Below are 14,059 nucleotides of genomic sequence, written 5' to 3' on the forward strand. Positions count from 1 at the left end.
GGAGCACCTCTCTCCCGCGTGAATGCTAATCAAAAGAAAATTCTCTGCAATATGGCACCCTCTCATCGACTACATGTCTAGATTAAAATTGCCCCCCCCAATAACACAGGATTTTACTTTGTTAGGTTTGGGTGTGAGGTCTTTCTCTTTTTTTTATTATATATATGTATGTTGCTACATGTGTTCTTTTCTCTGTGATACTTACATTTATGTCACTGAAAAACAAAAGCTAGTTATGTATCCTGGGTATTGTTTTGCATATTCCAAAACCCGCTTGCCTGCACATGCAGATCTCCGAGTACCATCATGCATATCCTTGTACACCCTCAATCTATGCCCTTGATGATTGTGTAATTCGTACCGATGGGAAACTTTAATAAAACATTTGAACAAAAAAAATCACATAAAGGGAATGTAAAGAAGCTACAGGTTTTCTAAAGTTAGCTGTTCACCTTTTACCTTTTGATTTCTTTAAACTGTAATTAAGGATGCAAGAAATTTTCCCAGATTGAATCAATATCCCCAGTTGATGGCTAGGGAAGGATTTTTGTCTAGAACATGCACCAAATAACTTACACATTTAAGTCTATCTCAAGTCCTAGTCCTCTGCCAGTCAGTGCACCACTAGCTTCTGTTCTCTGTCTTATATTTAAACAGTATTCCATAGGAGACATCATCTCATTACTCAGGTTTTGTTATACTTAGTATGCAGAGAACACAAAGATTTGCTTCTCCTTTCCTACACCCAGTGATGATCTCCAGTTCAAAGTTTCAGGCTGTCTCGCAGCCATTTGTCACTGGGTGGCTACCTGTTCCCTCATGTTAAACTCTTCCATCACCAAAATTATGCACTTCTCTAACCACAAATTTACCAAGTCCTTTACTATTCTCTCTGACTCCCTTGACCCCACACTCAGACAGAAACCCTGATCTTTATTTCAACTCAGTTTTAACTGGGGTATTCTTCATAATCAACACTGACACTGTTACCAGGTATTAGCAGAAATCCATCCCATCTCTTTTCGTAGAGTCAAAACACTACTCTATGGGCCTGTCCTGAACAAACTAGACTACACCAAAGACCTACTTCTTGGTCTTCTCCTCTGCTATCCTAGTTGCCTGGTTATGGCAACTTAGTTAATTCTAGCCCCTAAAGATGTCACAAATCAATCTGCTGAATACCTACCTGTAGCCGGCAACAGGAATTACCGGCTACATCACGGGAGGAATCGGGAACAGAGTCCCGATTCCCTTTCCTGTGCGACGAAGATGCCGGCGTCAGGAATCCAAGTGGGCGGATTCCCGAGCCCTCGCACGGTTGCCAGGACGCCACAGACGCGATCGGCGTCACTGGGAACCCGGATATCCGGATTCCCCAGGACATGAAAAGGAATGAAGGACTACGCGCGGCGCGCAGTCCAAAGAAGGAGGACGCTGGAGGAGACGAGAGGAGAGACGGAGGAAGAAACCCAGGAAGGACAGAAAGAAGACCAACGGAGGAGACAAAGACGTTGATTGTCAAGAACACTATAACCAGAAAAGAGGCTACAGAAGGATGTGAATTCCGCCACGCCCCAGGAGGGACGTGGCTAAATCAGGTACGGTCCTTTTTAAAGGACAGCTTAAGATTAAATTTGGTGAGGGAGAGGGTTGTGGAGGAGGGGAGCTGGGGGTGAGGGGAGAGGGGAGGGAGAGTAGAGGTACGCAAGAAGGAGGAGAGAAGGGATTTTGAACAGGGGCACTAGAAGAGAAGAACACGAGCACTAGAAAAGAGTAATTCTGACGCTTATATAGCCACACCAAGGTGACTTCCCCCTTTTTGGTTCTGACCTACATCATCACTTGGTTCTAGGGAGCGGACTCTCTCTCTCTCTCTCTCTCACTCTCTTTTGTCTGCACGAACTTCTATCACATCCGAAAACCCCAGACTTACCCATCTTTCCGTTCCTCTTATTCTCGGTCCACCTGGAAAATCACGGAGACTATCTTCGCCTGTCAAGAGGAGTCCTGGAAAAGAAGAAAACAACATAGGGTTTACGAGACAACTATCCACATACCCCTGAGCACTGTTACAGATAACTAAAATTAATAAAAACCATCGTTTCTCACCCCAACTGTGCATCTTAGTCCTTATTAGCGCCACGCCCACTGCCACAGTGGTGTCAGAAGTGGGATTTCGGTGGGCGATAGAGGACACCCAAAGGTGATAATGGGGGAAAAACCCACTTTGGAGGACATGATCCAGCAGCTAGCTGAAGGACAACGCCATCTTCAGCTTTTATGGGAGGCTCACCAGAGGGAGGCTAAAGAAGATAGAGAGGCCCTACAGAGCGCGTTAAAGAGCCAGGCCACTATCATGGCCAACAATCAATTAGTACATGAAACGGCCCTCCAAAAGCTTACGGACACGATCGCAGCTAGCAAGGTTCATCCTAATGTGCCTAGCTCGGTTCTCCAAAAGTATCAGGAGGGGGAGGATCCCGACACTTTCTTTACCAACTTTGAAAGGGTAGCCTCCTACGCCCCATGGCCTGAAGAACGCTGGGGTCAATATGTAGCCACGTTACTGACAGGTATTCTCCAAACTGCCTATCAGGCTGCAAATCCAGATGGTACCACACCATATAAGGACATCAAAAAGAGCATATTGGAGAGAGTAGGTCATGACGCAGAGTATTACCGCCTCCGGTTCCGGAAAATTTATTGGGGCCCCACAGAAGACCCTCGAACATTGTATTACGAGGTAAAAGATTTGGGACTGAAATGGCTGGGCCCTATGGGAACAGAGAGGGAGGACGTTATAAAAGCGGTAATTTTGGAACAATATTTAGAATCCCTCCCTCCACCCGAAGTTGGATACGTCAACTCCCGAATGTTGATACGGCTATGGCGGTGGACTTAGCCTGTGCCTACCATCGATCGTCCGAATTTAAGAGCAGGATTTCCAAACCGACCACCAGGTCTTCACCCATACCTCTACGAACTCTTCCCAGGAAAACCTCAGAAGACGATGGACTTCCCAAAATGGGAGACCACCCACCTATGCAACAACCACAGTGTTACAGCTGTGGTGAGTGGGGACATATAGCTCGCATATGCCCTCGGAAAGGAGACAAATCGGAACCTATGGAGATAGGAGTCACAAGGGGAAGAGTCCTATGCACGGGGGGGACCCAAGATACAGACAGGAAATCAAAGTAAATGGGAAAGCTCTCCTAGCCCTGATAGATTCCGGATGTAGTCAATCCGTCATAAGAGCCAATGTAGTGGATCTATCAGGCCAACCGACCCACCAATGGGTCTCTATATGCTGCATACATGGGGATAAAGTTAACTACCCACTATCCATAGTACAAATCGAATGGGACGGACAACAAGATCCACTGCCGGTGGGGGTCATGGACCGTTTGGTGGAAGACTGTATATTAGAATAAACCCTGCCGACATAAATCGCCAAACGTGAGAAAAGACACATAAAACAACAATATCGGAATACTGGAAAAGGAAAAGATGTAGAAAAGGTCGTGGCTACTATTCCAGCTCCCTCACCTTCCTTCCGGGTCTGTCAACGGGAAGACCCCACCCTCCGTAACGCTTGGAAAATGGCTAAAACAGAGATTACTAACGAGGTGGGTCCGTACTTACTTGTCCAAAAAAATCTCCTATACAGAGTCATCAAATGAGACGAAGGGGAGAAACGTCAACTAGTAGTACCCGAGCCCTACCGCCCACAGGTACTCTTCCTGGCCCACAATCAACCGGGAGGGGGACATTACGGGAGGGAAAAGACGGAAGAATATTTATTACGAAGATTTTATTGGCCAGGGGTATATGCGCACTTACGGCGCTACTGTGCCCAGTGTCCCCGATGTCAGCTCATAGATCCAGGTCCCCTAAGGAAAGCACCCCTCCAACCCTTACCTATCATTGAGGTCCCTTTTTCCAGAATTGGCATGGATCTCGTAGGTCCCCTTCTCCCATCCACCAAAGGACACACTTATATTCTTGTACTCGTAGACTATGCCACCCGGTATCCTGAGGCTATACCTCTTACGAGCATGACAACGAAAAATGTAGCCCAAGCTATGATCACTTTCTTTGCCAGGGTAGGGTTTCCTAACGAAATCCTAACGGATCAAGGGACACCATTTATGTCTGCTTTAATGGCCAATATTTGTAAGGCTTTAGGAGTCAAACAAATTAAGACCTCTGTATATCATCCCCAGACGGATGGTCTGGTTGAAAGGTACAACCGTACCATAAAAACATTATTAAAGAAAACGGTCTCCGAATCCGGGAGAGATTGGGACCGTAAACTTCCCTTGGTCCTTTACGCCAGAAGATCACATGAACAGGCCTCTACCGGACATAGTCCCTTCGAGCTCGTCTTTGGGCCACAACTCCGTAGCCTGTTAGATATGGCAGCTGAGATATGGGAGGAAGAGGAAGAAGAACAAAAACCCTTATTAGACTATGCACATGAACTGAAATACCGCCTACAGACAGTATGGGAGGACGTACGCAGACATATGGAAAAAGCCCAAGATACCCCCAAAAAATATTATGACCGGAGGTCAAAACCACGATACTTACAGCCCGACGACAAAGTTCTAATATTACGGCCCTGTTCTGACAATAAACTCCTTGCCAAGTGGCAGGGTCCATATACTATACTAAAAGCGGTTTCCCCTGTTACTTATCTGGTGGAAATATCCAAAAACCCAAAAAGGACACAAATCTACCACCTCAACCTACTAAAAAAATGGGAAGAACCTGACATCATCCCAACTCATTCGGCAACAGGATTCTTAGTTACCCCTGAGAAAACCTTAGACATTGAATTGTATCCCACCAGTACAGATATAGACACAGAGACACCCCATAATAACCCAGACCTCACAGAAACTCAACTCAAACGATTAGAGGACCTTTTGAAAATACATAGCGCATTCTTCTCGGCTAAACCCGGTAAAACACACTTAATCCAACATCACATAAGAACCCCTGAGGGACAGGTAATATGACAACGTCCCTATCGCATTCCAGAGGCCCATAGACATTTAACTGAACAAGAGGTTCAGTCCATGTCACAAATGAAAGTAATAGAGCCATCTACAAGTCCTTGGTGTTCACCCGTAGTACTTGTCCCAAAACCAGATGGTTCTGTCAGATTCTGTATTGATTTCCGCCGTCTAAATGAAATTTCACTATTTGATACTTATCCTATTCCCAGAATGGACAACCTACTTGAACGATTAGGCAAAGCCCAATATAAGTCAACACTTGACCTAACAAAAGGATACTGGCAGATACCCCTAGCGCCAGCCGATCGGGAAAAAAACGCCTTCTCCACACCTTCAGGACTTTACCACTTTACTGTACTCCCCTTTGGCCTCCACGGGGCCCCGGCCACTTTTCAGAGGTTGATGGACCACCTCTTAAGACCTTTCCAAAAATACGCTGCTGCCTATTTAGACGATATTGTGATCTTCAGCGAAACATGGGAAGACCATCTTGTCCATCTCAATGAGATCTTCCATGCATTACACTCAGCCGGACTCACTGCCAATCCAAAAAAGTGTCATCTGCGTTATGACCACATTGCTTATCTTGGGTACTTTATAGGTAAAGGCCAACTCCGACCCCAGAAAAGCAAGATAGAAGCTATCCAGCAAGTTCCTACCCCCACTACAAAAAAAGAACTCCGCTCTTTTTTAGGACTGATAGGGTATTATCGTCGATTTATACCAAGTTATTCCATCTTAGCAGCCCCCCTCACAGACCTCCTAAAAAATTCCCTACCGTCTAAGATATCTTGCCTGACAGCCTCCCAACAGGCTAGTTTCCAACACTTAAAATCATGCCTCACTACGGAACCTGTCCTACGGTGTCCTGATTTTACTGAGGTTTTCCATCTTCAAACTGATGCCTCGGACGTGGGATTAGGGGCTGTGCTTTCCCAGCCTGACGACGATGGACATGACCACCCCATCGTCTACATTAGTAGAAAACTGTTGCCAAGGGAATGTCATTATCCGATTATCGAACGTGAATGTCTGGCTATTAAATGGGCTGTTGAGAACCTGAGGTACTATCTTTTGGGGCATCCTTTCATTTTGTTCACAGACCATGCTCTCCTCACTTGGTTGGCTTCTAATAAGTACACCAACTCCCACATCCTCAGATGGTTTATGGAACTACAACCCTTCTCTTTTCAGGTTCGTCATATTCCAGGCTCTCTTCAGGGTCCTGCGGACTATTTGTCTCAGTTTCCCGGGCCTTCGGAACTATATCAGTCCCGATCTTGGGATGGGGTGTGTAGCCGGCAACAGGAATTACCGGCTACATCACGGGAGGAATCGGGAACAGAGTCTCGATTCCCTTTCCTGTGCGACGAAGATGCCGGCGTCAGGAATCCAAGTGGGCGGATTCCCGAGCCCTCGCACGGTTGCCAGGACGCCACAGACGTGATCGGCGTCACTGGGAACCCGGATATCCGGGTTCCCCAGGACATGAAAAGGAATGAAGGACTACGCGTGGCGCGCAGTCCAAAGAAGGAGGACGTCGGAGGAGACGAGAGGAGAGACGGAGGAAGAAACCCAGGAAGGACAGAAAGAAGACCAACGGAGGAGACGAAGACGTTGATTGTCAAGAACACTACAACAGGAAAAGAGGCTACAGAAGGACGTGAATTCCGCCACGCCCCAGGAGGGACGTGGCTATATCAGGTACGGTCCTTTTTAAAGGACAGCTTAAGATTAAATTTGGCGAGGGAGAGGGTTGTGGAGGAGGGGGAAGAGGGGAGCATCTCTCTCTCTCTCTCTCTCTCTCTCTCTCTCACTTCTATCACATCCAAAAAACCCAGACTTACCCATCTTTCCGTTCCTCTTGTTCTCGGTCCACCTGGGAAATCACGGAGACTATCTTCGCCTGTCAAGAGGAGTCCTGGAAAAGAAGAAAACAACATAGGGTTACAAGACAACTATCCACATACCCCTGAGCACTGTTACAGATAACTAAAATTAATAAAAACCATTGTTTCTCACCCCAACTGCACATCTTAGTCCTTATTAGCGCCACGCCCACTGCCACACTACCTATAGTGCCAACATCGCAGTGACATCACACAACTTTCACTCATCTAACCCTTAACTTTCACTCATCTAACTAGAACGTTCTTGCCAGACTACTATTCTCCAATTCATGATTCACCTCCTTCTAATTACTTGGTTATCAATGGAATCAACTCCAGCCGAACTACACTCGTATCTTTCTTCCAGCTTTCAAAGCTGCATTGCCGTCCCTCACCTACATATGCTTGTTAGTGACTACAACCAGTTCCTACTAACTTAATCGTACTCTGCTACGGTATCTAACCCACTATCCCACAATCTAAATATGTATATAAAGTAAGCTGCCCAGCCTGTCTATTGTAAATGTTTGTTTAGTCTGCATTCCCTCAACAAACATCCAACAAGCCAAGTACACACAAATATTGATCTCTTACCGCACAAACCGTTTCTATGTGCATCAGAATGTCTTGTTGAGATGCTACCTTGCTAAATAAAAAAATGTATTTCAAATAGTGTTTTTCTCAAATGTTTCCTTATTTGTCATGAAGACGTTTTGCTTCACTAATCATGCTAATTGATATTTACATAGCAGCACCTCACTCCAGCAGTTCCTTTAAGAGAGCATTCTGAGTTTAGAAGAGTTGCAGACATTTTGCTTCCCTTTTGAAGGCCAGATGTTTTGAATCTCGAAGTGCCCTCCTAGCCGACCCTTGGATAATAAGTATGTTTTATTCGGTCTAAATAACCATCAAAGCAATAACTTACAACAATGGAATCATGATCTTTGCATAATAAATACTGTATATAACAGCAAGACTAAAAGATAAATAATAAAAAATAAGATAAAAGACTATAAAATGAGGAGTCTGCAAGGAAAATTACAATAAAACCTGCGTATGCGACCCGTCCTGTAAATGAGGAGCAAGAGTCAAAGTTCCATTTGTTGGCTGCTTTAAACTTCCTCATCAATAATTTATATAAGAAAAAAAAGATTCAATAAATAAAACAATTTAAGTTAAATAAGGTAAAATCAGGGATCAGTTAATATCAAATCACTATAAACCTTTTTCTTTTAAAAAGGATGTGCGTGTATACCAAGCGGACGCAAGGAACTTGCTGACCGGACAAATTAGGGGAATGGAACAATCTCTCAATATCAACCTAAGGGCATCTCCACACGTTCTTATCCCCATGTTCCTACAGGCGGGACGAAGCCATTTCCGCCGAGCCATGCCATAGGCAGGACAAATAAACATAAAGTGCACTACAGTTTCCACAGAACCATTACAGCAGGGACATATATCTGATGGCAGGGTGGAGCTCCATAAGCTAGAAAAAGATTTCAGAGGGAGGCTTCCATACCTAAAACGAACATACAAACTTTTGCTAAGTTGATCGGTAATTAGGTCCAGGAAAGGTTCAAAGTGGGGAAACCACTTATAATCAAGAAAAAGAGACGTCAACCTACCATGTGAGGTGCAAGACAGATGTTTCTCCCTAACATGGGACCAGTAAACAGATTTCAAATGGTCCTTATATGCCTTCCTTAAACTATTGGGCTGGCTCCAAAAGTGACTAAGCCCCAAGGTATGGAACCATTCTGAAATGTGCTTAAACCAAGGGATAGAAAATACGTTTGGTCTATCCAGTAAATCGTGCAAGGATTCCTTGTAGGTGACTAATTCAGGGGTAGTCCAGGTACAAACCCAAAAAATTAGAGGCCTTAGAGATATTACATCAGAAATTCGAGGGAACCCTAGGTCCATAAACACTGGGACCAGGGGCGTGCTACGAGGACATGCACGAGTGATCTTGCAAAGCTATTTTCCCCCACAGATAGCTTGCTGGATTTAGAGCAACCCCAGACCTCAGCACCATAACCCGCGGCACTCTGAGCCTTGGCTAGATAAATTTTAATAGCTGGAGAAACAACTTTCTCAATATTAGACATTTGGAAGCGCAGAATTGCCCCTGACCTATGTGCTAGGAGGGCTGAACTCCTCCCTACCTGGGCTTGCCATTTCACATCATTACTGATTCTCACCCCTAAATAGTCAATGGAGCATACCTTGCTCAGGGAAACCCCATTATGCAAGATGTTACATCGTTTAGAGCTGCCGGGACCAAAAATCATGAATTTTGTTTTACTAGAGTTAAGTTCCAATCCGTGATCTGCACAAAACGCACTAAACCTATCCAGGAGAACCTGAAGACCCATTGGTGATTTAGAGATCAAGAGAGAGTCATCGGCAAATAAGAGAATTGGAACTTTTGAGTTATTCAAGGAAGGGGCATCATTTTGGCAGTCAGTTACAACTTGCACTACTTCATTGATAAACAACGAGAAGAGAGTAGGTGCCAGGACACAGCCCTGGCGTACTCCCCGCCTGATATTAATACGATCAGTAAGTTCCCCCTGGCTGCCCCACCTTACTCGAGCATAGGTATTCTTATGTAATCTTTGAATTAGATGCACCAGGTTCATCGGGACGCCAATTTTCTTTAAGACTTCCCACAATTTCTGCCTTGGAACAAGATCGAACGCAGACTTAAGGTCAACAAAAACAACATACAAACTTTGTTTGGCCAGGGTAACATATTTCCAGAGTAACAAAAAGAGTCTAAAAACTTGGTCCATAGTGCTAATTTTTTATCGAAACCCAGCCTGGAGGGGTGATAGGACTTGGTTAGCTTGGACCCAGTCCGTTAGCCTATCTAGGACTTGCTTGGAAAAAATATTTTGGAAATTATCAATGAGGCTAATTGGGCGATAATTGGCAGGCAGTCCCACATCTCCTTTTTTATGGATAGGGATAATTTCGGCTCCAAGCCACGAGTCCGGAATGGGGCTACCTGCTACAATAGCATTGGATAAAGTATTAATGTACCACGCCCAAATAACGGGTTCAGACTTAAACAGGTCCCCCGGTATCTTGTCGGGACCAGGGGCCTTGGCTGGTTTCAAGGAATTAATAGCTACTGTGGTTTCAGCCATTGTAAAAACAATGCCCTCCATGGGACCCTCAATAAGAGGTCTGCATTTGTCACCCGTATGGGCCGCAGGATGCTGTTGGGCAGATGACGCATAAATCTCGGAAAAATTAGCCACCCATCTTTCAGGTTGAATATGAAAATTAAGAGTGGCACAGCCCTCTCTTTGCCTGTGCGTCAACAGCCTCCAAAAAGAGCCCTCGTCTCGATTTTCGACTGCCTCCAGCAGCTTCTGCCAGATCTCGAATTCCCAGTTTTTCTTTGCTAGGTTCAGGGCCTTAGTATAGCCGACTCTAGCGGTCCTAATCTCCTCCTGTGAGTGCTTGCGGAGGGCCAATTTGAGATTGAACCTAGCAAGATCGCAATCATTGTTGAACCATTCCCTGGATCGGATAGCGTCTGGAGCATGTCTCACAGTGGTTTCTTTGTAGAAAATGTTCTGTAAAAGATTTATCAATTCAGCATGAATTTTCATGATTGGAAGACTATCGGCCTCTTGGTTTTCAAGACCAGAGAACAACTGTAAGAAGAAAGAATAAATTTGTTTGACCAAAAATGAGTTAGATATAACTTTTGGCCAACTAACACGGGTTTGCCTGGAATTTAGAGAAGGGGTCGGGACGTCAGTGATCTCTAGATGTTAAGTTCTCCCAAAGGCTTTATTGAATAGAGTAAGGCATAGAGGGTAATGATCGCTGTCGTAACGAGATTCAACCTTCATATCCAGAATATGCGACCAAAGCCTAATGTCAACAAAAAAATAATCAATGGTACTAAAAGAGCACCCCCGCTTAAAAGTGGGGGCGCGATTTAGATCAGATCTGGTCCGACCATTACATTCCCTGAGTCCATAGCGTAGGCAGAGGGAAGCCATCTGAATAGCGGCACAAGAACCAGTGCTAGGAAAATCATCCTTCGCTTGGGGGATACCCCAGGAGTCGTCTTCTTCAGTTGTTAAATCTCCTACGAGGTTCTGGGATACAAAAGAACAGTTAATATCACCCCCTATCACCAGATCGTTAGAAGGATGCAAAGATTCCATATACTCTACTAGCTGAGCAAGTACCCTTGATTCCATGTTGGGGGGGGGGACGAACCTCGCGTACACGTTGACCAAGATCACTGTGAAACCAGGGTGGAATATAAGTCTGACACCCATGAGATCTGATGAGTTGAGGGGAAATACGGAATGGTCGCATTGCAATTTCTGGTTCACTAAAATCATAAGCCCACCCATAGGCCTACCAAAGCCTCCAGAGGCAGGCTGGGCTGCGACAAAATAAGTTGTAAACCCCTCAATATATGTTAGCTCTTCCGCCCAGGTTTCCTGAAAAAGGCATAAGTCTTGCTTGGAAATGAAATTAACCCAACCAGGATCTCCCAACTTTTTCCTTATTCCAGCCACATTCCAAGATAAAATATTAAGTACAAAGGGCACGGGTGTGGATCTGGCTCTCAGGGTTGTGGTAGAGTTCAAAGCCCTAGATCGTGTGCCTCTATGGGGCATAACAACCAAGGTGGGAGGCGCTAAGGGAGAGATATTGTTTAGTCAATCTAAATCGGATAACCTGGGGGAACGGATCTTGGTCAAAAGTGATCGATTGCTATTAAGTGGACCCAAAGCCTTCCCCTCATGAATATTGTAAGATCTATTAGTCCTTCGTAACTCCCCCCCGGAGAGTGCTTACAGAGGCCGATTCCAATATTTCTACCAGATATCAGACATCGAGTCCGTTGGTTGAAGGTCATAAGGTTATCAACCATGAAGATGTCAAAAAAGAGGATTGAAATGTAATCTAAATCTGAGTCTGGTTGGGCATATCTACGTACCTCCCGGATGTCAGAGCGGATAACAGACAGACATTTCCTCTGTGTGTGAAACCAGTAGACAACTTTATTAATGAGAGAATCATGGGACTCTCTCTGCCCAGCAGATAGCCTGGGGACCCCTGTCATATAGATGTATGCATCCTTCCTACTCTGATCGTGTCTCCCCTTTGGAACTGCTGCCTGAGTGGCTGGGAGTTGACCTGGGCATAAAACTCTGGGTGGACTTGCAAACACCCTTGCACCCTTCCCAACCATGACTCCCATAGACAGGGGATTTATACAGGAAGGACGTGGATCGTTATTTGTTGGAGCGGGGATAAACATGCGGCCGGGGACGATGGGGTTGCCATCAGATAGAGAGAGGCATCTCCCCTTTTTATTTATAGCCATACACATAGACTTAGCCCCCTGGTTTGGACATTTGGGGTGAGAAACTAAATTATCCCCAGTATCTAAAGTGGCTAGCGCGTTAGGCCCTCCAATCAGCTCAGGAAGGTGGTCATTCATGCTGAGCAATTTACAATTACACAATGCATTCGTCTCAGATAGTCCAGAAATTTTGTCCAGGATAACAGTTACCAAGGATTTTAGGTTATCCAGCTTCTGGGAAACAATTTCCAGTTCCAGTGACATCTTACATTTAGCCTGCCGGACCAATTCCTCTGTATCAGGTTCCACAGAAATTAAGGGCAGAGAACTACCTGGGCTCTCACTAGAAAAGGATAGGAGTTGAAATATATTGGAACAGAGAATATTGCTAGAAGCTACAGAGTTAGAGCCCAAATGCAAGGAGTCCCTAGGTTGATTACATTCTGCAACATCAACATTTGAAGTAGGCCTTGTTGGCGGTGAGGAAATTACAGCCTCAAGTCTAGGAGGGGGATGGAGGTCTGCTTCCACAGACAAGGGAAGGGGCCCGAGTTTCTTAATAAATAGATCCGGAATCTTCCTAGTGGTCGAATTGCCCGGGATAGAAGGAGCGGTAATGGATGGACTCCTCAATATTGCCTCTACTTCTTTGAACAGGGAGTCAATAGCTTGAAACTGATTCCTAATGGGCTTCGGAGGGACGTCAGTTTTCCGACCAGCTCGTTTCTTATGTTTTTTGGCGCCAGAGGGGGGCGCAGGAACATCATCTGCCTTGCGCTTTCCCATAGTTTCACTACAGCGTGTCCGGGCCAAGGTCTGGGGACCCCAAAAACGAGAGAAAAAAAAAACGAGATTGGGTGATAATGGCCCCGCCCGCAAGGTTCTCCCAGGGGTAGGAAGAGAACAGAGGAACCTGGGGCTGGGAATCCCACCAAGTACTAACCAGACACTAACAAACCTACTGCTACCGCAATACAGATGAAAGGGGGGTGGCCCAGCCTCCTCCGGTCTCCGACGGGCACAGGATGGGCCCGCCCTTGGCCCGGGCGCGCCTGCGCGCATCCCGCGAGGCGGGAGCGCTATTTAGATTTTAAAGGGCTCCTGCCCTTGGTGTACAGTCACTGCCTCCTCCTCCGTAGCCCCAGGTGAAACCAGAGCACGTCCCGCGAGGCGGGAGCGCTATTCAGATTTTAAAGGGCTCCTGCCCTTGGCGTACAGTCACTGCCTCCTCCTCCGTAGCCCCAGGTGAAACCAGAGCGAGTATGTTATATACATTGTCTGGTTCACAAGGCAGGACCGTCCCACAAAACCATGGAGAAGATTGTCAGACTTAGCCAAACTGTAGCAAAATTCTCTGTCCTGAAGGTGAAAAGTCAGGTGGAGGCTACTCTGAAGCATAAAAAAGGCATAAGTTACTGTGCTAAATATTACCAAAAGAGAGCACAACTATATTATAAATGCACTAATATGTGACTGTGGAATGAGGGACCCATGATGTAACACACCCAGGAGGACTCCTGGGAGATGGATAAAAGGACCACAATCTACAACCGCTCCGCCTTTGAGAAACACCTATAAACACAATGCATACACCAGTCGCAGCCTTTGTAGATATACATGCATAGTGACATCAGGAGAAGGCTCCACAAAGCAGAATATTTATGCACACAGCTTCTTCTGAAGATTCAGGGTGAGCAGTACTTGGACAGACTGTTGCTGACCCAAATAAGCAGTCAATGTCACAGGAGCAACTAGGATCATTTGCAGCAAATCCCACCGAAGGTTCAAGCAGGTCA

Source organism: Pleurodeles waltl, chromosome 11 (genome assembly GCF_031143425.1).
Source record: "Pleurodeles waltl isolate 20211129_DDA chromosome 11, aPleWal1.hap1.20221129, whole genome shotgun sequence".
In the NCBI taxonomy this organism is placed as follows: domain Eukaryota; kingdom Metazoa; phylum Chordata; class Amphibia; order Caudata; family Salamandridae; genus Pleurodeles; species Pleurodeles waltl.